Raw genomic sequence first — 24,408 nt, forward strand, 5'->3', positions numbered from 1 at the left:
ACAGTTATATATTAACCCAGTGATAGTCACAGTTATATAGTAACCCAGTGACACTCACAGTTATATATTAACCCAGTGACACTCACAGTTATATATATTAACCCAGTGACAGTCACTGTTATATATTAACCCAGTGACACCCACAGTTATATATATTACCCAGTGACACTCACAGTTATATATTAAACCAGTGACACTCACAGTTATATATATTACCCAGTGACAGTCACAGTTATATATTAACCCAGTGACACTCACAGTTATATATTAACCCTGTGACACTCACAGTTATATATATTAACCCAGTGACACTCACAGTTATATATTAACCCAGTGATAGTCACAGTTATATAGTAACCCAGTGACACTCACAGTTATATATATTAACCCAGTGACACTCACAGTTATATATATTACCCAGTGACAGTCACAGTTATATATTAACCCAGTGACACTCACAGTTATATATTAACCCTGCGACACTCACAGTTATATATATTAACCCAGTGACACTCACAGTTATATATTAACCCAGTGATAGTCACAGCTATATAGTAACCCAGTGACACTCACAGTTATATATTAACCCAGTGACACTCACAGTTATATATATTAACCCAGTGACACTCAGTTATATATTAACCCAGTGACAGTCACAGTTATATAGAAACCCAGTGACACTCACAGTTATATATTAAGCCTGCGACACTCACAGTTATATATTAACCCAGTGACAGTCACAGTTATATAGTAACCCAGTGACACTCACAGTTATATATATTAACCCAGTGACACTCACAGTTATATATTAACCCAGTGACAGTCACAGTTATATAGTAACCCAGTGACACTCACAGTTATATATAGTAACCCAGTGACACTCACAGTTATATATTAACCCTGCGACACTCACAGTTATACATATTAACCCAGTGACACTCACAGTTATATATTAACCCAGTGACAGTCACAGTTATATAGTAACCCAGTGACACTCACAGTTATATATATTAACCCAGTGACACTCACAGTTATATATTAACCCTGCGACACTCACAGTTATATATATTAACCCAGTGACAGTCACTGTTATATATTAACCCAGTGACACTCACAGTTATATATATTACCCAGTGACAGTCACAGTTATATATTAACCCAGTGACACTCACAGTTATATATTACCCAGTGACACTCACAGTTATATATATTAACCCAGTGACACTCACAGTTATATGTTAACACAGTGACAGTCACAGTTATATATATTACCCAGTGACACTCACAGTTATATATTAACCCAGTGACAGTCACAGTTATATATATTACCCAGTGACACTCACAGTTATATATTAACCCAGTGATACTCACAGTTATATATTAAACCAGTGACACTCACAGTTATATATTAAACCAGTGACACTCACAGTTATATATATTACCCAGTGACACTCAGTTATATATTAACCCAGTGACACTCACAGTTATATATATTACCCAGTGACACTCACAGTTATATATTAACCCAGTGACAGTCACAGTTATATATATTACCCAGTGACACTCACAGTTATATATTAACCCAGTGATACTCACAGTTATATATTAAACCAGTGACACTCACAGTTATATATTAAACCAGTGACACTCACAGTTATATATATTACCCAGTGACACTCAGTTATATATTAACCCAGTGACACTCACAGTTATATATATTACCCAGTGACACTCACAGTTATATATTAACCCAGTGACAGTCACAGTTATATATATTACCCAGTGACACTCACAGTTATATATTAACCCAGTGACAGTCACAGTTATACATTAACCCAGTGACACTCACAGTTATATATTAACCCAGTGACAGTCACAGTTATATATTAACCCAGTGACACTCACAGTTATATATATTAACCCAGTGACACTCACAGTTATATATTAACCCAGTGACAGTCACAGTTATATATTAACCCAGTGACACTCACAGTTATATGTTAACCCAGTGACTGTCACAGTTATATATATTACCCAGTGACACTCACAGTTATATATTAACCCAGTGACACTCACAGTTATATATTAACCCAGTGACAGTCACAGTTATATATATTACCCAGTGACACTCACAGTTATATATTAACCCAGTGACAGTCACAGTTATATATATTACCCAGTGACACTCACAGTTATATGTTAACCCAGTGACAGTCACAGTTATATATATTACCCAGTGACACTCACAGTTATATATTAACCCAGTGACACTCACAGTTATATATTAACCCAGTGACACTCACAGTTATATATTACCCAGTGACACTCACAGTTATATATATTAACCCAGTGACACTCACAGTTATATATTACCCAGTGACACTCACAGTTATATATATTAACCCAGTGACAGTCACAGTTATATATTAACCCAGAGACAGTCACAGTTATATATTACCCAGTGACACTCACAGTTATATATTAACCCAGTGACACTCACAGTTATATATATTACCCAGTGACACTCACAGTTATATATTAACTCAGTGACAGTCACAGTTATATATTAACCCTGCGACACTCACAGTTATATATTAACCCAGTGACACTCACAGTTATATATTACCCAGTGACACTCACAGTTATATATTAACTCAGTGACAGTCACAGTTATATATTAACCCTGTGACACTCACAGTTATATATTAACCCAGTGACACTCCCAGTTATATATTACCCAGTGACAGTCACAGTTATATATATTAACCCAGTGACACTCACAGTTATATATTAACCCAGTGACACTCACAGTTATATATATTAACCCAGTGACACTCACAGTTATATATTAACCCAGTGACACTCACAGTTATATATATTAACCGAGTGACACTCACAGTTATATATTAACCCAGTGACAGTCACAGTTATATATTAACCCAGTGACAGTCACAGTTATATATTACCCAGTGACACTCACAGTTATATATTAACCCAGTGACACTCACAGTTATATATTAACCCTGCGACACTCACAGTTATATATATTAACCCAGTGACACTCACAGTTATATATTAACCCAGAGACAGTCTCAGTTATATTTTACCCAGTGACACTCACAGTTATATATTAACCCAGTGACACTCACAGTTATATATATTACCCAGTGACACTCACAGTTATATATTAACCCTGCGACACTCACAGTTATATATTAACCCAGTGACACTCAGTTATATATGTTAACCCAGTGACACTCACAGTTATATAGAAACCCAGTGACACTCACAGTTATATATTACCCAGTGACACTCACAGTTATATATATTAACCCAGTGACACTCACAGTTATATATTACCCAGTGACACTCACAGTTATATATATTAACCCAGTGACAGTCACAGTTATATATTAACCCAGAGACAGTCACAGTTATATATTACCCAGTGACACTCACAGTTATATATTAACCCAGTGACACTCACAGTTATATATTAACTCAGTGACAGTCACAGTTATATATTAACCCTGCGACACTCACAGTTATATATTAACCCAGTGACACTCACAGTTATATATTACCCAGTGACACTCACAGTTATATATTAACTCAGTGACAGTCACAGTTATATATTAACCCTGCGACACTCACAGTTATATATTACCCAGTGACACTCACAGTTATATATTAACTCAGTGACAGTCACAGTTATATATTAACCCTGCGACACTCACAGTTATATATTACCCAGTGACACTCACAGTTATATATTAACCCAGTGACACTCACAGTTATATATTAACCCTGCGACACTCACAGTTATATATTAACCCAGTGAAACTCACAGTTATATATTAACCCAGTGACACTCACAGTTATATATATTAACCCAGTGACACTCACAGTTATATATTAACCCTGCGACACTCACAGTTATATATATTAACCCAGTGACACTCACAGTTATATATTAACCCAGTGATAGTCACAGTTATAAAGTAACCCAGTGACACTCACAGTTATATATTAACCCAGTGACACTCACAGTTATATATATTAACCCAGTGACAGTCACTGTTATATATTAACCCAGTGACACTCACAGTTATATATATTACCCAGTGACACTCACAGTTATATATTAAACCAGTGACACTCACAGTTATATATATTACCCAGTGACAGTCACAGTTATATATTAACCCAGTGACACTCACAGTTATATATTAACCCTGCGACACTCACAGTTATATATATTAACCCAGTGACACTCACAGTTATATATTAACCCAGTGATAGTCACAGCTATATAGTAACCCAGTGACACTCACAGTTATATATTAACCCAGTGACACTCACAGTTATATATATTAACCCAGTGACACTCAGTTATATATTAACCCAGTGATAGTCACAGTTATATAGTAACCCAGTGACACTCACAGTTATATATTAACCCTGCGACACTCACAGTTATATATATTAACCCAGTGACACTCACAGTTATATATTAACCCAGTGATAGTCACAGTTATATCGTAACCCAGTGACACTCACAGTTATATATATTAACCCAGTGACACTCACAGTTATATATATTACCCAGTGACAGTCACAGTTATATATTAACCCAGTGACACTCACAGTTATATATTAACCCAGTGACACTCACAGTTATATATATTAACCCAGTGACACTCACAGTTTGTATATTAACCCAGTGATAGTCACAGCTATATAGTAACCCAGTGACACTCACAGTTATATATTAACCCAGTGACACTCACAGTTATATGTATTAACCCAGTGACACTCAGTTATATATTAACCCAGTGATAGTCACAGTTATATAGAAACCCAGTGACACTCACAGTTATATATTAACCCTGCGACACTCACAGTTATATATATTAACCCAGTGACACTCACAGTTATATATTAACCCAGTGATAGTCACAGTTATATAGTAACCCAGTGACACTCACAGTTATATATATTAACCCAGTGACACTCACAGTTATATATTAACCCAGTGATAGTCACAGTTATATAGTAACCCAGTGACACTCACAGTTATATATAGTAACCCAGTGACACTCACAGTTATATATTAACCCTGCGACACTCACAGTTATATATATTAACCCAGTGACACTCACAGTTATATATTAACCCAGTGATAGTCACAGTTATATAGTAACCCAGTGACACTCACAGTTATATATATTAACCCAGTGACACTCACAGTTATATATTAACCCTGCGACACTCACAGTTATATATATTAACCCAGTGACAGTCACTGTTATATATTAACCCAGTGACACTCACAGTTATATATATTACCCAGTGACACTCACAGTTATATATTAACCCAGTGACACTCACAGTTATATATATTACCCAGTGACACTCACAGTTATATATTAACCCAGTGACACTCACAGTTATATATTACCCAGTGACACTCACAGTTATATATATTAACCCAGTGACACTCACAGTTATATATTAACCCAGTGACAGTCACAGTTATATATATTACCCAGTGACACTCACAGTTATATATTAACCCAGTGACACTCACAGTTATATGTTAACCCAGTGACTGTCACAGTTATATATATTACCCAGTGACACTCACAGTTATATATTAACCCAGTGACACTCACAGTTATATGTTAACCCAGTGACAGTCACAGTTATATATATTACCCAGTGACACTCACAGTTATATATTAACCCAGTGATAGTCACAGTTATATAGTAACCCAGTGACACTCACAGTTATATATATTAACCCAGTGACACTCACAGTTATATATTAACCCTGCGACACTCACAGTTATATATATTACCCAGTGACACTCACAGTTATATATTAAACCAGTGACACTCACAGTTATATATTAACCCTGCGACACTCACAGTTATATATATTAACCCAGTGACACTCACAGTTATATATTAACCCAGTGATAGTCACAGCTATATAGTAACCCAGTGACACTCACAGTTATATATTAACCCAGTGACACTCACAGTTATATATATTAACCCAGTGACACTCAGTTATATATTAACCCAGTGATAGTCACAGTTATATAGAAACCCAGTGACACTCACAGTTATATATTAACCCTGCGACACTCACAGTTATATATATTAACCCAGTGACACTCACAGTTATATATTAACCCAGTGATAGTCACAGTCATATAGTAACCCAGTGACACTCACAGTTATATATGTTAACCCAGTGACACTCACAGTTATATATTAACCCAGTGATAGTCACAGTTATATAGTAACCCAGTGACACTCACAGTTATATATAGTAACCCAGTGACACTCACAGTTATATATTAACCCTGCGACACTCACAGTTATATATATTAACCCAGTGACACTCACAGTTATATATATTAACCCAGTGACAGTCACAGTTATATATTAACCCAGTGACACTCACAGTTATATATTACCCAGTGACACTCACAGTTATATATATTACCCAGTGACACTCACAGTTATATATTAACCCAGTGACAGTCACAGTTATATATATTACCCAGTGACACTCACAGTTATATATTAACCCAGTGATACTCACAGTTATATGTTAACCCAGTGACAGTCACAGTTATATATATTACCCAGTGACACTCACAGTTATATATTAACCCAGTGACAGTCACAGTTATATATATTACCCAGTGACACTCACAGTTATATGTTAACCCAGTGACAGTCACAGTTATATATATTACCCAGTGACACTCACAGTTATATATTAACCCAGTGACACTCACAGTTATATGTTAACCCAGTGACACTCACAGTTATATATATTACCCAGTGACACTCACAGTTATATGTTAACCCAGTGACAGTCACAGTTATATATTAACCCAGTGACACTCACAGTTATATGTTAACCCAGTGACAGTCACAGTTATATATATTACCCAGTGACACTCACAGTTATATATTAACCCAGTGACACTCACAGTTATATGTTAACCCAGTGACAGTCACAGTTATATATATTACCCAGTGACACTCACAGTTATATATTAACCCAGTGACAGTCACAGTTATATATATTACCCAGTGACACTCACAGTTATATGTTAACCCAGTGACCGTCACAGTTATATATATTAACCCAGTGACACTCACAGTTATATATATTACCCAGTGACAGTCACAGTTATATATATTACCCAGTGACACTCACAGTTATATATTAACCCAGTGACACTCACAGTTATATGTTAACCCAGTGACAGTCACAGTTATATATATTAACCCAGTGACACTCACAGTTATATATTACCCAGTGACACTCACAGTTATATATATTAACCGAGTGACACTCACAGTTATATATTAACCCAGTGACAGTCACAGTTATATATTACCCAGTGACACTCACAGTTATATATATTAACCGAGTGACACTCACAGTTATATATTAACCCAGTGACACACACAGTTATATATTACCCAGTGACACTCACAGTTATATATATTAACCCAGTGACACTCACAGTTATATATGTTAACCCAGTGACACTCACAGTTATATATTACCCAGTGACACTCACAGTTATATATATTAACCCAGTGACACTCACAGTTATATATTACCCAGTGACACTCACAGTTATATATATTAACCGAGTGACACTCACAGTTATATATTACCCAGTGACACTCACAGTTATATATATTAATCCAGTGACAGTCACAGTTATATATTAACCCAGAGACAGTCACAGTTATATATTACCCAGTGACACTCACAGTTATATATTAACCCAGTGACACTCACAGTTATATATATTAACCCAGTGACAGTCACAGTTATATATTACCCAGTGACACTCACAGTTATATATATTAACCGAGTGACACTCACAGTTATATATTAACCCAGTGACACACACAGTTATATATTACCCAGTGACACTCACAGTTATATATATTAACCCAGTGACACTCACAGTTATATATGTTAACCCAGTGACACTCACAGTTATATATTACCCAGTGACACTCACAGTTATATATATTAACCCAGTGACACTCACAGTTATATATTACCCAGTGACACTCACAGTTATATATATTAACCGAGTGACACTCACAGTTATATATTACCCAGTGACACTCACAGTTATATATATTAATCCAGTGACAGTCACAGTTATATATTAACCCAGAGACAGTCACAGTTATATATTACCCAGTGACACTCACAGTTATATATTAACCCAGTGACACTCACAGTTATATATATTACCCAGTGACACTCACAGTTATATATTAACTCAGTGACAGTCACAGTTATATATTAACCCTGCGACACTCACAGTTATATATTAACCCAGTGACACTCACAGTTATATATTACCCAGTGACACTCACAGTTATATATTAACTCAGTGACAGTCACAGTTATATATTAACCCTGCGACACTCACAGTTATATATTAACCCAGTGACACTCCCAGTTATATATTACCCAGTGACAGTCACAGTTATATATATTAACCCAGTGACACTCACAGTTATATATTAACCCAGTGACACTCACAGTTATATATGTTAACCCAGTGACACTCACAGTTATATATTACCCAGTGACACTCACAGTTATATATATTAACCCAGTGACACTCACAGTTATATATTACCCAGTGACACTCACAGTTATATATATTACCCAGTGACACTCACAGTTATATATTAAACCAGTGACACTCACAGTTATATATATTACCCAGTGACAGTCACAGTTATATATTAACCCAGTGACACTCACAGTTATATATTAACCCTGCGACACTCACAGTTATATATATTAACCCAGTGACACTCACAGTTATATATTAACCCAGTGATAGTCACAGCTATATAGTAACCCAGTGACACTCACAGTTATATATATTAACCCAGTGACACTCACAGTTATATATTAACCCAGTGATAGTCACAGTTATATAGTAACCCAGTGACACTCACAGTTATATATAGTAACCCAGTGACACTCACAGTTATATATTAACCCTGCGACACTCACAGTTATATATATTAACCCAGTGACACTCACAGTTATATATTACCCAGTGACACTCACAGTTATATATATTAACCCAGTGACACTCACAGTTATATGTTAACCCAGTGACAGTCACAGTTATATATATTACCCAGTGACACTCACAGTTATATATTAACCCAGTGATAGTCACAGTTATATAGTAACCCAGTGACACTCACAGTTATATATATTAACCCAGTGACACTCACAGTTATATATTACCCAGTGACACTCACAGTTATATATATTAACCCAGTGACACTCACAGTTATATGTTAACCCAGTGACAGTCACAGTTATATATATTACCCAGTGACACTCAGTTATATATTAACCCAGTGACAGTCACAGTTATATATATTACCCAGTGACACTCACAGTTATATATTAACCCAGTGATACTCACAGTTATATATATTACCCAGTGACACTCAGTTATATATTAGCCCAGTGACACTCACAGTTATATATATTACCCAGTGACACTCACAGTTATATATTAACCCAGTGACACTCACAGTTATATATATTACCCAGTGACACTCACAGTTATATATTAACCCAGTGACACTCACAGTTATATATTAACCCTGCGACACTCACAGGTATATATATTAACCCAGTGACACTCACAGTTATATATTAACCCAGTGATAGTCACAGTTATATAGTAACCCAGTGACACTCACAGTTATATATATTAACCCAGTGACACTCACAGTTATATATTAACCCAGTGATAGTCACAGTTATATAGTAACCCAGTGACACTCACAGTTATATATATTAACCCAGTGACACTCACAGTTATATATTAACCCAGTGATAGTCACAGTTATATATAGTAACCCAGTGACACTCACAGTTATATATTAACCCTGCGACACTCACAGTTATATATATTAACCCAGTGACACTCACAGTTATATATTACCCAGTGACACTCACAGTTATATATATTAACCCAGTGACACTCACAGTTATATATTACCCAGTGACACTCACAGTTATATATATTAACCCAGTGACACTCACAGTTATATATTACCCAGTGACACTCACAGTTATATATATTAACCCAGTGACACTCACAGTTATATGTTAACCCAGTGACAGTCACAGTTATATATATTACCCAGTGACACTCACAGTTATATATTAACCCAGTGACAGTCACAGTTATATATATTACCCAGTGACACTCACAGTTATATATTAACCCAGTGATACTCACAGTTATATATTAAACCAGTGACACTCACAGTTATATATATTACCCAGTGACACTCAGTTATATATTAGCCCAGTGACACTCACAGTTATATATATTACCCAGTGACACTCACAGTTATATATTAACCCAGTGACACTCACAGTTATATATATTACCCAGTGACACTCACAGTTATATATTAACCCAGTGACACTCACAGTTATATATATTAACTCAGTGACACTCACAGTTATATATCAACCCAGTGACACTCACAGTTATATATTAACCCAGTGACAGTCACAGTTATATATATTACCCAGTGACACTCACAGTTATATATTAACCCAGTGACAGTCACAGTTATACATTAACCCAGTGACACTCACAGTTATATATTAACCCAGTGACAGTCACAGTTATATATTAACCCAGTGACACTCACAGTTATATATATTAACCCAGTGACACTCACAGTTATATGTTAACCCAGTGACAGTCACAGTTATATATTAACCCAGTGACACTCACAGTTATATGTTAACCTAGTGACAGTCACAGTTATATATATTACCCAGTGACACTCACAGTTATATATTAACCCAGTGACACTCACAGTTATATGTTAACCCAGTGACAGTCACAGTTATATATATTACCCAGTGACACTCACAGTTATATATTAACCCAGTGACAGTCACAGTTATATATATTACCCAGTGACACTCACAGTTATATGTTAACCCAGTGACAGTCACAGTTATATATATTACCCAGTGACACTCACAGTTATATATTAACCCAGTGACACTCACAGTTATATATATTACCCAGTGACAGTCACAGTTATATATTAACCCTGCGACACTCACAGTTATATATATTAACCCAGTGACACTCACAGTTATATGTTAACCCAGTGACAGTCACAGTTATATATATTAACCCAGTGACACTCACAGTTATATATATTACCCAGTGACAGTCACAGTTATATATATTACCCAGTGACACTCACAGTTATGTATTAACCCAGTGACACTCACAGTTATATGTTAACCCAGTGACAGTCACAGTTATATATATTAACCCAGTGACACTCACAGTTATATATTAACCCTGCGACACTCACTGTTATATATTAACCCAGTGACAGTCACAGTTATATATTAACCCAGTGACACTCACAGTTATATATTAACCCTGCGACACTCACAGTTATATATTAACCCAGTGACAGTCACAGTTATATATTAACCCAGTGACACTCACAGTTATATATTAACCCAGTGACAGTCACAGTTATATATATTACCCAGTGACACTCACAGTTATATATATTAACCCAGTGACAGTCACAGTTATATATATTACCCAGTGACACTCACAGTTATATATATTAACCCAGTGACAGTCACAGTTATATATTAACCCAGTGACACTCACAGTTATATATTAACCCAGTGACACTCACAGTTATATATATTACCCCGTGACACTCACAGTTATATATATTAACCCAGTGACACTCACAGTTATATATTAACCCTGCGACACTCACAGTTATATATTAACCCAGTGACACTCACAGTTATATATTAACCCAGTGACACTCACAGTTATATATTAAATCTGCGACACTCACAGTTATATATTAACCCAGTGACAGTCACAGTTATATATTAACCCAGTGACAGTCACAGTTATATATATTACCCAGTGACAGTCACAGTTATATATTAACCCAGTGACAGTCACAGGTATATATTAACCCAGTGACACTCACAGTTATATATTAACCCAGTGACACTCACAGTTATATATTAACCCAGTGACAATCACAGTTATATATATTACCCAGTGACACTCACAGTTATATATATTAACATGGTATCCATGTTTGCCCTGTGGGAACCACAATTAACAATTGCCCTGTGAAGGCAGAACAGCACACCCTTGTTCAATCAGAATTCAATTTCGACAGGCCCAGTGGATAGTCTCTCTGTCTGTATGTACCATCACAAAGTACACTGAAAATTCAACCTCAGCTCCTTATCTGTTCCACAGTAACACGTGGGAATGTCACAGGGATATGGAGACTCCTGGGAGCAATCCCATTCTTCACGGAGCTTAGAACTGAATGTCTAGTCGCCTGCTATTGATTCTCTACACCAGGCAGATAACACATGACTCAATGTGGTCGTCTGTCTGCCAAAGAATACACACACCCTACATTCTGGGAACGGCAGTGATTAGCTGCATGTGGTATAGGGGCTGGGCAGTCCCAGAGACTTCACACTGAAACAGGGAGAGTCAACAAGCCTCACTTCCTGGAGTTCCACATGCAGGCTGGGTGGTGTACACACTCTGACTGACTCCAAAATCCTGGGAACAGGATACCAACAGCACACCCACCCATTGGTCAAACCACACTCACCGGGATTGCTTCAATCATCACGGCACAAATCAACGGGGGGTTCAAACAAGGCCAGCAGAAATCAAAAGCCATTCGCCCCCCCCCCCCCCCCCCCCCCACAACCATCCTGGGAGGGTTAGATAGGGGAGCTTTACTCTGTACCCAACCCCATACTATCCTGTACAGGGAGTGTTTGATGGGGGTCAGTGTAGAGGGAGCTTTACTCTGTATCTAACCCCGTGCTGTCTCTGTCCTGGGGGTGTTTGATGGGGGACAGTGTCGAGGGAGCTTTACTCTGTACCTCACCCCATGCTATCCTGTGCAGGGATTGTTTGAGTGGGGTGGGGAGCAGTGTAGAGGGAGTTTTACTCTGTATATAACCCTGTGCAATCCATGTCCTAGGAATGTTTGATGGGTGTTGGTGCAGAGGGAGTCAGAAAGTTAAACAGCACAGAAACAGACCCTTCAGTCCAACTCGTCCATGCTGACCAGATATCCCAACCCATTTGCCAGCACTCGGCCTATGTCCCTCTAACTCCTTCCAATTACCTACCCATCCAGAAGCCTTTTAAATGATGTAATTGTACTCGCCCTCACCACTTCCTCTGGCAGCTCATTCCACACACGCAGCACCCTGTCAGCTGTACCTCACAACTAAGCTACCTATAGTGTGTTACTGATGTACACATAGGGCAACAGGACATTGAGCACTGACCCTCCGATAGTGCGGCACTCCCTCAGCACTGTCCCTCCGACAGTGCGGCACTCCCTCAGCACTGACCCTCCGACAGTGCGGCACTCCCTCAGCACTGTCCCTCCGACAGTGCGGCACTCCCTCAGCACTGACCCTCCGACAGTGCCCCCTCCCTCAGCACTGACCCTCCGACAGTGCCCCCTCCCTCAGCACTGACCCTCCGACAGTGCCCCCTCCCTCAGCACTGACCCTCCGACAGTGCGGCACTCCCTCAGCACTGACCCTTCGACAGTGCCCCCTCCCTCAGCACTGACCCTCCGACAGTGCCCCCTCCCTCAGCACTGACCCTCCGACAGTGCGGCACTACCTCAGCACTGACCCTCCGACAGTGCCCCCTCCCTCAGCACTGACCCTCCGACAGTGCCCCCTCCCTCAGCACTGACCCTCCGACAGTGCGGCACTCCCTCAGCACTGACCCTCCGACAGTGCGGCACGCCCTCAGCACTGACCCTCCGACAGTGCGGCACTCCCTCAGCACTGACCCTCCGACAGTGCCCACTCCCTCAGCACTGACCCTCCGACAGTGCCCACTCCATCAGCACTGACCCTCCGACAGTGCCCACTCCCTCAGCACTGACCCTCCGACAGTGCGGCACTCCCTCAGCACTGACCCTCCAACATTGCGGCGCTCCCTCAGCACTGACCCTCCGACAAGGCCCACTCCCTCAGCACTGACCCCTTGATAGTGCAGCACTTCCTCAGCACTGACCCTCCAACAGTGCCCACTCCTTCAGCACTGACCCCTCGACAGTGCCTACTCCCTCAGCACTGACCCTCCGACAATGCGGCTCTCCCTCAGCACTGACCCTCCGACAGTGCCCACTACCTCAGCGCTGACCCTCTGACAGTGCGGCCATCCGTCAGCACTGACCCTGTGATAGTGCCCACTCCCTCAGCACCAACCCTCCGACAGTGCGGCACTCCCTCAGCACTGACCCTGTGACAGTATGGCCCTCCCTCAGCACTGACCCTCCGACAGTGCCCACTCCCCCAGCACTGACCCTCCGACAATGCCCACTCCCTCAGCACTGACCCTCTGCCAGTGCCCACTCCCTCAGCACTGACCCTCCGACAGTGCCCACTCCCTCAGCACTGACCCTCCGACAGTGCCCACTCCCTCAGCACTGACCCTCCAACAGTGCGGCACTCCCTCAGCACTGACCCTCCAACAGGTGACCCTCCGACAGTGCAGCACTCCCTCAGCACTGACCCTTTGACAGTGCCCACTCCCTCAGCACTGACCCTCCGACAGTGCCCACTCCCTCAGTACTGACCCTCCGACAGTGCCCACTCCCTCAGTACTGACCCTCGGACAGTGCCCACTCCCTCAGTACTGACCCTCGGACAGTGCGGTGCTCCCTCAATGTGACACTGTATCTTGCTGCCAGTCCCTGAATAGCTGGTCTGTGGAATGGAGCGTGAACACATAAAGCTTTGACTCTGAGATTGGGATTTACCCCAAGTCAGTGCTGACTCACTTGTGCTCCTTGTTTTCCGAGTGCTGCCTGAGTTTTGTCCGGACCGATCTGGGAGAGATCCCGGTTCTGGGTCTGCCTTGACTTTGCTTCCCTGACTGTCTGATGAAATCAGGGTCCAAAGGTTTAGTCAGAGATTACAGATCCGTGAGCATTCGTGCTCAGAAACAAAGGACAACATCGTTTGATGACAACGTTCCTTATGTACATTCCATCAGCATTCACACCCTGTACACTCAGGAACAGCAGCTGCACGGGGACTACACCGATTGGGGGTAAAACACAGCATTTCAAAATGACCCAAAACTAACAACAACACATGCACGATTAACTCGACCTTCGGCAAAAGCTTCAGGAACAGAAGGAGGCCATTCAGCCCATCCTTAGTGCTGACTCTCCGAGAGTACAGACTGGCCGACAGTATCCCTCCCTCAGCACTGACCATCCGACAGTGCCAACTCTCTCAGCACTGACCCTCCGACAGTGCGGCACTCACTCAGCACTGACCCTCCCACAGTGCCCACTGCCTCAGCACTGACCCTCCAACAGTGCCCACTCCCTCAGCACTGACCCTCAGACAGTGCCCCCTCCCTCAGCACTGACCCTCTGACAGTGGGTAGTGCTGTGCGGACTATTCAGTAACAGATTCTCCAGCCTGTAACTGTTATGGGTGAGTGAGAAGGGAAGTTTCCAGCAGTAGGGTCAGGCTGAGTGTTGAAAAGTTTCGGTGAAAACACCTTGTTTTGGAGAAAGTGGGCTGTGACCGCGTTGAAGAATCCAGTCCATGTCTTTGAAGAATCCCATTGCTGTGATTCTCATTCGGGTGGTGGGGAAGGTTGCGCCTGGGTCTGTGTACAGCCAGCTGGCCTGTGTCTGAGGGAAGTGTACAGCACTGACAGGGCAGGGGGCTGTGGAAGGTCACCATCTGCCCCCAGTTTCAACCTCAGCAGGAAGTTTAAGGAGACAATGGTTTTAACTCTGTATATCCCAGAACGGATGAGGGGCTGCAAGATTGAACACACTTCTCAAACCTGGTGCTGTTTCAAAATACCCCCACGTCCTCCTGCAGGACAGCTTCCTCTTCCCCACCTCTCCCTCTCCAGCCCTTTCCCTCCCAGAGCAGTTGCTGGGAGTAAACCCCACCAGGTACCCTCCCCCCAAGCCCCTGACTTTAAGAACATCTGGGTGGTGATCTCGTTGCTGCTTGTGGGATCTATCTCTGCTACATTTAGCCAATTCGGGACTGGAGGCGACATTTTGAGAACCACAGTGAGGTGGTCAAAGTGGAAACATCTTCACTTTCTCTGTCTGTCTGCCTCTCTCTGTCTCTCTCTGTCTCTGTCTCTCTGTCTGTCTGTCTCTGTCTGTCTCTCTGTCTCTGTCTCTCTCTCTCTCCAGAGAGCAGGACACTGCATGCCAGAATAAAGGGTGACCCAGAGAGTCACCACGCTGCTGGGTGAGACCGTGGCGATGGGTCACAGGGAATCTGCGTCAGCTACGATGGCCTCTGTAGTTGAACAGCTTCCACCGTTCACTAGCAGCAGTCCCAAACTCCACTTCCCCAGCTGATCCAGGTCCTGCTGTAATCTCGGAGAACCTTTCTCCCTGTCCATGATCCCACCTATTTTAGCAAATTTACTAATCCTGCCTTGGCCATTCTCATCCAAATCATTGAAATCGGTTACAAACAGTAGACATTAGATAACAGGTGCAGGAGTAGGCCATTCAGCCCTTCGAGCCTGCACCACCATTCAATATGATCCTAATTAGTATCCTAATTAGTAATGGGATTACAGCAGAAAGGGAACGCGATATTCAGCTCCAGAACAATACCAGGGCTGACCGGAGGCAGGTAGCTGTACTCTGTCCAGGCTCCCGAAACTAGACTGCAGTGAGAGATGGCATTGACCATACCCAGTGAGCCTTGGCATCCCGAAACTGGAGTTTATAACAAAGCCTTTTTACTGAGGATTTTTAAGTGAGTTAATAAATTAAAACAGGGAAAGAAAATTTTAAAATCAGGGGCTTTTCCAAGTGAGCTTTGGAAATATTTATTTACAGAGTTGGGTAAAAGGTGGGAATCGATGCATCGTGTTTGAACCAGACGTGATCGAACACCAGAACGGTACAGGTGGCCAGTCGGCACGTCATTTCAGTACTAGCCCACTGAAGGAGTGACTCACAGTGTCACTTCTCTGCCCTGGGAATTCTCATCATAAATAATGATCCAAGTCTCTTTCTAAAGTCTGGACTGAACAGACCTTCCGGAAACTCTCAGGCAATGCATTCCAGACTCTAACAGAAAGTGCTGGAAAAACTCAGCAGGTCTGGCAGAACCTGTGGAGAGAAATCAGAGGTAATGTTGTGGGTCAAGTAACCCTTTGTCAGGTCACTTGAGCACAAACATTAACTCTGATTTCTCTCACAGTTAATGCCAGAGCTGCTGAGCTTTTCCAGCTATTTCTGGTCTTGTCTCTGATTTACAGTGTCCACTGTTCTTCCATTCCACGCTCCAAGGTCTTGCTGTGTCAAAAAGATTTTGCGTGTGTGTCTCAGTTGCTCCTTTTGCCAGTCTCCCTAAATCCGGGCCTCCCTATCTTCCCGCTCAGCTTACCGGCGACAGACACGGTGCCAGATCCCTGGCATGGTCAGGTTGTGGCCAGGTGAGGGAGGCGGTCTGTCCACTGAGGGTACAGACCAGGCATCGACTCTCTGAGGGAGGGGACAGCTCTGTGTGTCGGGGGGGGTTGGGGGGGTGGGGGTTACCAGACTGACAGCTGCAATGACTGGCTTGTCTTCTGAGGAAAGGTTGTTTCCACTGACGTTGATCGGAGGGAGGGGTGAGGGGTGACCTGGTCGGTGTATAGGAGACCCTGGGTGGTCTGGACAAAGTGGACATGGAAAGGCCACTTCCTCCTGTAGATATCAAATTACAGATGGCGATGAGAAAGAACATTATCTCCCAGGATTGTGTAACTCTGAATCTCTGCTTTGAAGGTGGATGAGGCGTGGCCACTGACTAGTCTCTTTCGGCTGAGCCGGACAGATTCTGGTTAGGTGGGTGGGGGTCAAAGGTTACTGGGGGTAGGTGGGAATGTGTGTGTGTGTGTGTGTGTCTGTGAGAGTGAGTGTGGGTCTGTGACAGTGTGTATGTGTGAGAGAATGTGTGTGTGTGAGAGAGAGAGAGAGTGTGTGTGTGTGTGTGTGTGTGAGAGAGAGAGTGTGTGTCTGTGGGTGTGAGAGAGTGTGTGTGTGTGAGAGAGAGTGTGTGTGTCTGTGTGTGTGTGAGAGAGTGTGTGTATGTGAGAGAGAGTGTGTGTGTGTCTGTGTGAGAGAGTGTTTGTGTGTGAGTGTTTGTGTGAGTGTTTGTGTGTGTGCGTGAGAGAGAGTGTATGTGTTTGTGTGTGTATTTTTGAGTGTGTATGTGTGTGAGAGAGAGAGTGTGTGTGTGTGTCTGTGTTTGAGTGTGTGTGTGTGAGAGAGTGTGTGCATGTGTGAGAGAGTGTGTGCATCTGTGTGTGAGTCTGTGTTTGAGTGTGTGAGTGAGTGTGTGTGTATGTGAGAGAGAGAGAGAGTGTGTGTGTGTGTGTGTGTGTGTGTGTGTGTGTGTGCGTGAGAGACCCTGTGCCCCCAGAAGCCCTCATGACGCCTGACACATGGAGACAGACCCAGGGCTGACTTTGTGAAAGGTTGGAGTCATCTGCATCACTGAAATCAGACCAAAAACATCCTGAACTCGCTTCGCCTTCGCCTGACTGCGACTCTGTCACCAATCCAGAGGTCGGCTGCCTTTCTTCTGTCCGAAGCTGGGATCAGCGCAGAGTCCCACAGTGGGTCCTGAATCCACCCCATTCAGAACCGGGAATTGCATTTGGCATTTCTCTCAGTTCTGCAGCTACAGACACCTTCCCCAACAGCTCAGAGACTGAAGCTGTGCACAGTGACAGTGGAGATTCCTGTCTCCTTTAACAGAACAGGCACTTCTGCTGCTCCCATGGATTCTGAACAACGTGCTCAGTCGTCCCGTCCTGCAGTGGGAGCTGGACACAAAGCTTCTAGCTCACTGGGAAGGAGCCTCCCCACTGTACCCCTTGTTCCCTCTCCCTCTCCTCCACACAGTCACACAAACAGGCTCTCTCTCTCTCTCTCTCTCTCTCTCACACACACACAAACTCTCTCATGCACACAGACACATCCACTGTCTCACACACTCACTGAGACACACAGGAACACACTCTCACAGTCACGTACTTTCTCATGCTCACAGACTCCTGATCCTGTAATACCCTGAGACGTTGTCAGAGAACTTTACGTTCTATCTTAACTAAGTTAAAAACCACACAACAATTGGTGTTAGCTAGACAATATGTTGACCAGATGTTACATCTAACCTGTAACGTTTAAAATAAGGTTTTGTGATTTACACATGAAAGAAAGGAAACGCTCATGGTATTTGAACAGATGAAAGACTCAACAAATAATCGAGGTAATTTTCACTGTATAATCCCAGTTACATCACACTGTAAATATTTGCTATAAATTCTGTGTTAGGATTGAGCCCTCCACACCCACCTGATGAAGGAGCGTCGCTCCGAAAGCTAGTGTGCTTCCAATTAAACCTGTTGGACTATAACCTGGGGTTGTGTGATTTTTAACTCTGTCCACCCCAGTCCAACACCGGTCCCTCCACATCACACCTTAACTAAAGCCACCTTACCCAAACAACATCCTGCACAGCATTTACACAGGAACACACTGAGGAAAGGTGGACTTGGATATGAATCCATTGCAGACAAACGGCACTCGCTGAGTTCCGGAAACCTGCTTGGCATGGAAGCGATGGGCTGAAGGGTCTGGTTCCGGGCTTTATGATTCTGTGATTTATCTCAGGCCACATCACAGCAGTCGAATGGGACTGGAGGTCTCATGTGCAGCTAACAGGCGAGGTGAAAGAAAGGCTGTGCTCTGTACTGTACCTCTCCTTAACTTCAGTTTACCTGACACTGTTCACGTGTCCAGAGGAGAGGGTACGTTTTATACACACCGAGGTGGTGTCAGTTCTGACTTGTAGGCTGGCTCTGCAGCTTCTCAGAGCACAGCATGACCCCACGCAATGGGAAAGTCACTGTTTGGGTGAAATTAGTGAAGGGAAGAGGGCATGCCAGGGACTCAGTGAGAACTCCACTCATTCAGAAAGTGCTGTTCGGAGACATTCAATCGGTAGGGTCAGACAGACAGAGATGGAGGAAGAGAAAATGTCAACATACTGCGTGGAGACATGGGAGAGCTGAAATCCTTCACCCTCCCCCAGGCCTTAACCAGCCCATGGCAGAGAAATTCAAATCTAACCCAGCAGTGTGGAGGTTGGCACTAAAGGGATACCAACTGGGCAGGTGAGGAAGGTCCCTCCCTGTACTATACCAATCCTGGGAATGCTTGATGTGGACACTGCCAAGACAATATGATTCCAGCTTTAAAATGTTGAAGGAGTTTTACTCTGTATCTAACCCCATGATGTCCCTGTCCTGGGAGTGTTTGATGGGGGACAGTGTAGAGGGAGCTTTACTCTGTATCTAACCCCATGAGGTCCCTGTCCTGGGAGTTGTAGAGTGTAGAGGGAGCTTTACTCTGTATCTAATCCCATGCTGTCCCTGTTCCTGGGAGTGTTAGATGGGGGGATAGTGTAGAGGGAGCTTTACTCTGTATCTAACCCCATGATGTCCCTGTCCTGGGAGTTGTACAGTGTAGAGGAAGCTTTACTCTGTATCTAATCCCATGCTGTCCCTGTTCCTGGGAGTGTTAGATGGGGGGATAGTGTAGAGGGAGCTTTACTCTGTATCTAACCCCATGATGTCCCTGTCCTGGGAGTTGTACAGTGTAGAGGAAGCTTTTCTCCGTATCTAACCCCATGATGTCCCTGTCCTGGGACTGTTTGATGGGTGGGACAGTGTAGAGGGAGCCTTACTCTGTATCTGACCCTGTGCTGTCCCTGTCCTGGGAGTTGTACAGTGTAGAGAGAGCTTTACTCTGTATCTCACCCCGTGCTGTCCCTGTCCTGGGAGTTGTACAGCGTAGAGGGAGCTTTACTCTGTATCTTACCCCGTGCTGTCCTTGCCCCTGGGAGCGTTTGATGGGGGGACAGTGTAGAGGAAGCTTTACTCTGTATCTAACCCCATGCTGTCCCTGTCCTGGGAGTGTTTGATAGGGGGACAGTGTAGAGGGAGCTTTACTCTGTGTCTGACCCCGTGCTGTCCCTGTCCCTGGGAGTGTTTGATGGGGGGACAGTGTAGAGGGAGCTTTACTCTGTATCTAACCCCGTGCTGTCCCTGTCCCTGGGAGTGTTTGATGGGGGAACAATGTAGAGGGAGCTTTGTTCTGTATCTAACCCCGTGCTGTCCCTGTCCCTGGGAGTGTGTGACAGACTCAGTTTGAGTGACATTCACAGTAACAGGTACCAATAAACTGATGGGAAGAGATGCTGCTGACCTGAGGAATAACACCCAGACAGTACCTGAGCTCAGTAAATATTCACGTCAGGATGCCTGTATAAAACAGCTCAGGTTCCAGTTGCCAGTGCACTGTCAACAACTCGCTAACCCTAACATGATGAATGCTGCCCCGTTACTGGACAGGTTGGGACACTGCCATTTGCTCACACATCTCTCTGTAAATCCCTGCCACAGGATGTAAAGTGGTTGTGTTCAGGTGCTCTGGGTGGGAAGGAGGCCGAATGAGCCAGCAGCTGCCCTGCTCTGCCCTTCGCATCTGGGAATTAGAATTAGAATTCCTACCGTGTGAAAACGGGCCATTCAGCCCAACAAGTCCATACTGACCCTTCGAAGAGTATCCATTACCCTACGTTTCCCCTGCACCGAACCCACACATCCCTGGACACTATGGGACAATTTAGCATGGCTAACCTACCCTAACATTCGACTGTGGGAGGAAACCCACACACACACGGGGGGGAATGTGCAAACACCACACAGACAGTCGCCCGAGGCTGGGATCGAACCTGGGTCCCTGGCGCTGGGAGGCAGCAGTGCTAACCCCTGAGCTACCATGCTGACCGTTGGGTGAAGACAGTCACTTGAGTCAGACTGTCTGAGGAAATTAGGTGAAAGCTGGGGACTGAGGCAATGGAGTGTTGACTCCACTGACCAGGGGGAAAGACAGCATCTAAAACAGTGCAGCCCTCCCTCGGTACTGCACGGCTCTTAAACACATCACTGGCAAACCCAGCAAGTTTTGATCTTCCTGAATTTCCACTGAGCGGAGAGTCTGTGTACAGCTAGTTCAGAGACAACTGTATCACTGTGGAATCCCATTTAAACCAGCCCAGAAAAGGATGTCTCCCTAAAGGGGATTGGTTTGTCAGATGACTTTTTACATCACTCTGAGATGGGGACTATCACTGAGACCAACTCCTCAGTGGCAGGTTTATGAAGTACATTGATTCCCACCGGCTGTCACAGTGAGATTCGAACAAGTCCCAAAAGCATTAGTCAGAGGTCTAGATTACCCATGCAGCGACATTAGCCCAACGCCACCACCACCCCCCATCCAACCTTCCCAAATCACTGGGGAATATGTTCACATCTCAGGCAGGAGCTGAAAACCGAGTGACAGGGCAGCTTCAAGGGGCGGGGTGTCTGTTCCTGTTTCTTCTACTTCAATTCAGAAGCAAGACCAAGAAACCGAGTCAATGAGAGGGAGAGAGAGATAGAGGGGGGGAGAGAGAGAGAGAGACAGAGAGAGAGAGAGAGAGACAAAGAGAGAGAGAGAGAGAAGTAGTCCGAGAGAGATGGTCTGAGAGAGAAAAACAGAGAGGGACAGAGAGAGACAAACATAGAGAGACAGAAAAACAGAGAGAGCCAAAAAATTACAATGACAGACAAAGCAAGTGAGAGAGAGAGAGGGTCAGAAGAGAGGAACGGACAGAGACAGATTGACACAGGGTTAAAGAGTCAGAGAGAGAGGTTGAGACAGAAAAACAGAGCAAGAAAGAGAGAGAGAGAGAGAGACAGAGAAAAAGGAATTAGAAAGAGATAAATAGTGAGAGTAGGAGAGAGTGTCACAGAGAGAGTGTGAGAGTGTGTCACAGAGAATGACAGACAGTGAGAGAGAGTGAGTATGTCACAGAGAATGACAGACAGAGAGAGAGAGAGAGTGTCATAGGGAGTGACAGAGTAGGACAGAGTGAGTGTGTCACAGTGAGTGAGAGAGAGAGAGAGAGAGAGAGTACTCTGAGCTCCAACAGATCTCCCCCTGAACTGAAATAACATTGTGTACTTACAGTTCCTGTGCAGTGAGAACACGCTTGCTCCTTTTATAAAGAAATTGTTTCAGGACTCTTCTCCACAGTTTATGAAACAGCGGCGCTCCTTAAGGAGGAGACAGCAGAGTATCCCAATTATCTGCAGGGATATTCTTTATAAACCTGCCAAGGGCTGGGGAATATTCCTCCTTTCTTTCCCAAGTTGGTCAGTGGTGAGGCTTTTTCACGTTTCAGGGACTCTGGCTGAAGTGAAGGTTTGAAATCCCTCCCAGGTCAGTATGTCTGTTCTCAGCGGAGTGACAACATGCCCAACCCTGCACAGCCTGGCTTGTTCACACATCCAGCAGCCTCTCTGAGAAACAAGATTTCAAAACATCTCGCCCTGTTCCTCATTAAAGGCGGCAGTTTTCAAACAAGGACAAGCTGAACTCTGTACTCTCCGTCAGCCCGAGAGATAATCAACCCAGGCCGTTGATCTTGCTGCATTCCTCCTCCTCCTCCTCTAATTGAATTGTTTAGTTTCTGTTCTGTCCCAATAGTTTGTTTGTCTGGGGCAGAAACCCCTTTCACAAATCTCTCCTGAAGAGCAGCTTGGCACAACTCCTTGAGAATGGGACTGGAAAGGCTGATGTATTCAGCTGTCTGGATTGTTTGTAAAACACTCAGATCGGGATGTTCTTAACTCATTGCTAACCCGGTCAGCAGCAGCAGCACATAACCCCCCCCCCACGTCACCCCGTGGAGCGCAGGGCAACTGTGGGTCATGTCATGTTGAGCAGGAGGGGAGGTAATGCTGAGGAGGAGGTTTTGCCCTTTGTCTGTCTCACCGAGCTGCCTGGAGGGAAGAGGTACCAGATGGTTGCAACCGTTCCCCAGACCAGCCTCAGAATAAGCCCCCTGCTTTTACAGCTGCTGGGGAAGGGGAGGGAGGGGGGTGCGCTGCTGGGGAAGGGGAGGGAGGGGGGTGTGCTGCTGGGGAAGGGGAGGGAGGGGGGTGCGCTGCTGGGGAAGGGGAGGGAGGGGGGTGCGCTGCTGGGGAAGGGGAGGGAGGGGGGTGTGCTGCTGGGGAAGGGGAGGGAGGGGGGTGCGCTGCTGGGGAAGGGGAGGGAGGGGGGTGTGCTGCTGGGGAAGGGGAGGGAGGGGGGTGTGCTGACTCTCAA

General features: G+C 43.8%; 1 protein-coding gene across 4 annotated transcripts in view; it reads right to left on the reverse strand.

Moving 5' to 3' along the window:
- Positions 1-23,799, reverse strand: part of LOC132836327 (cdc42 effector protein 2-like) — a 78,757-nt gene extending 54,958 nt beyond the window's left edge. Inside the window, exon 1 of one of the 4 annotated variants that reach the window (XM_060855758.1) lies at positions 23,267-23,799. The gene's annotated coding sequence lies outside the window, so the exon portion shown is untranslated. Of the gene's footprint in view, positions 1-12,196; positions 12,260-14,833; positions 14,857-14,973; positions 15,092-23,266 lie in introns of those variants that run through there. The other 3 variants (XM_060855760.1, XM_060855761.1, XM_060855759.1) reach the window with 3 other exon arrangements.
- Between the last annotated feature and the right edge of the window lie 609 nt (positions 23,800-24,408).

The sequence above is a fragment of the Hemiscyllium ocellatum genome, chromosome 46 (genome assembly GCF_020745735.1).
Source record: "Hemiscyllium ocellatum isolate sHemOce1 chromosome 46, sHemOce1.pat.X.cur, whole genome shotgun sequence".
Lineage (NCBI taxonomy): Eukaryota > Metazoa > Chordata > Chondrichthyes > Orectolobiformes > Hemiscylliidae > Hemiscyllium > Hemiscyllium ocellatum.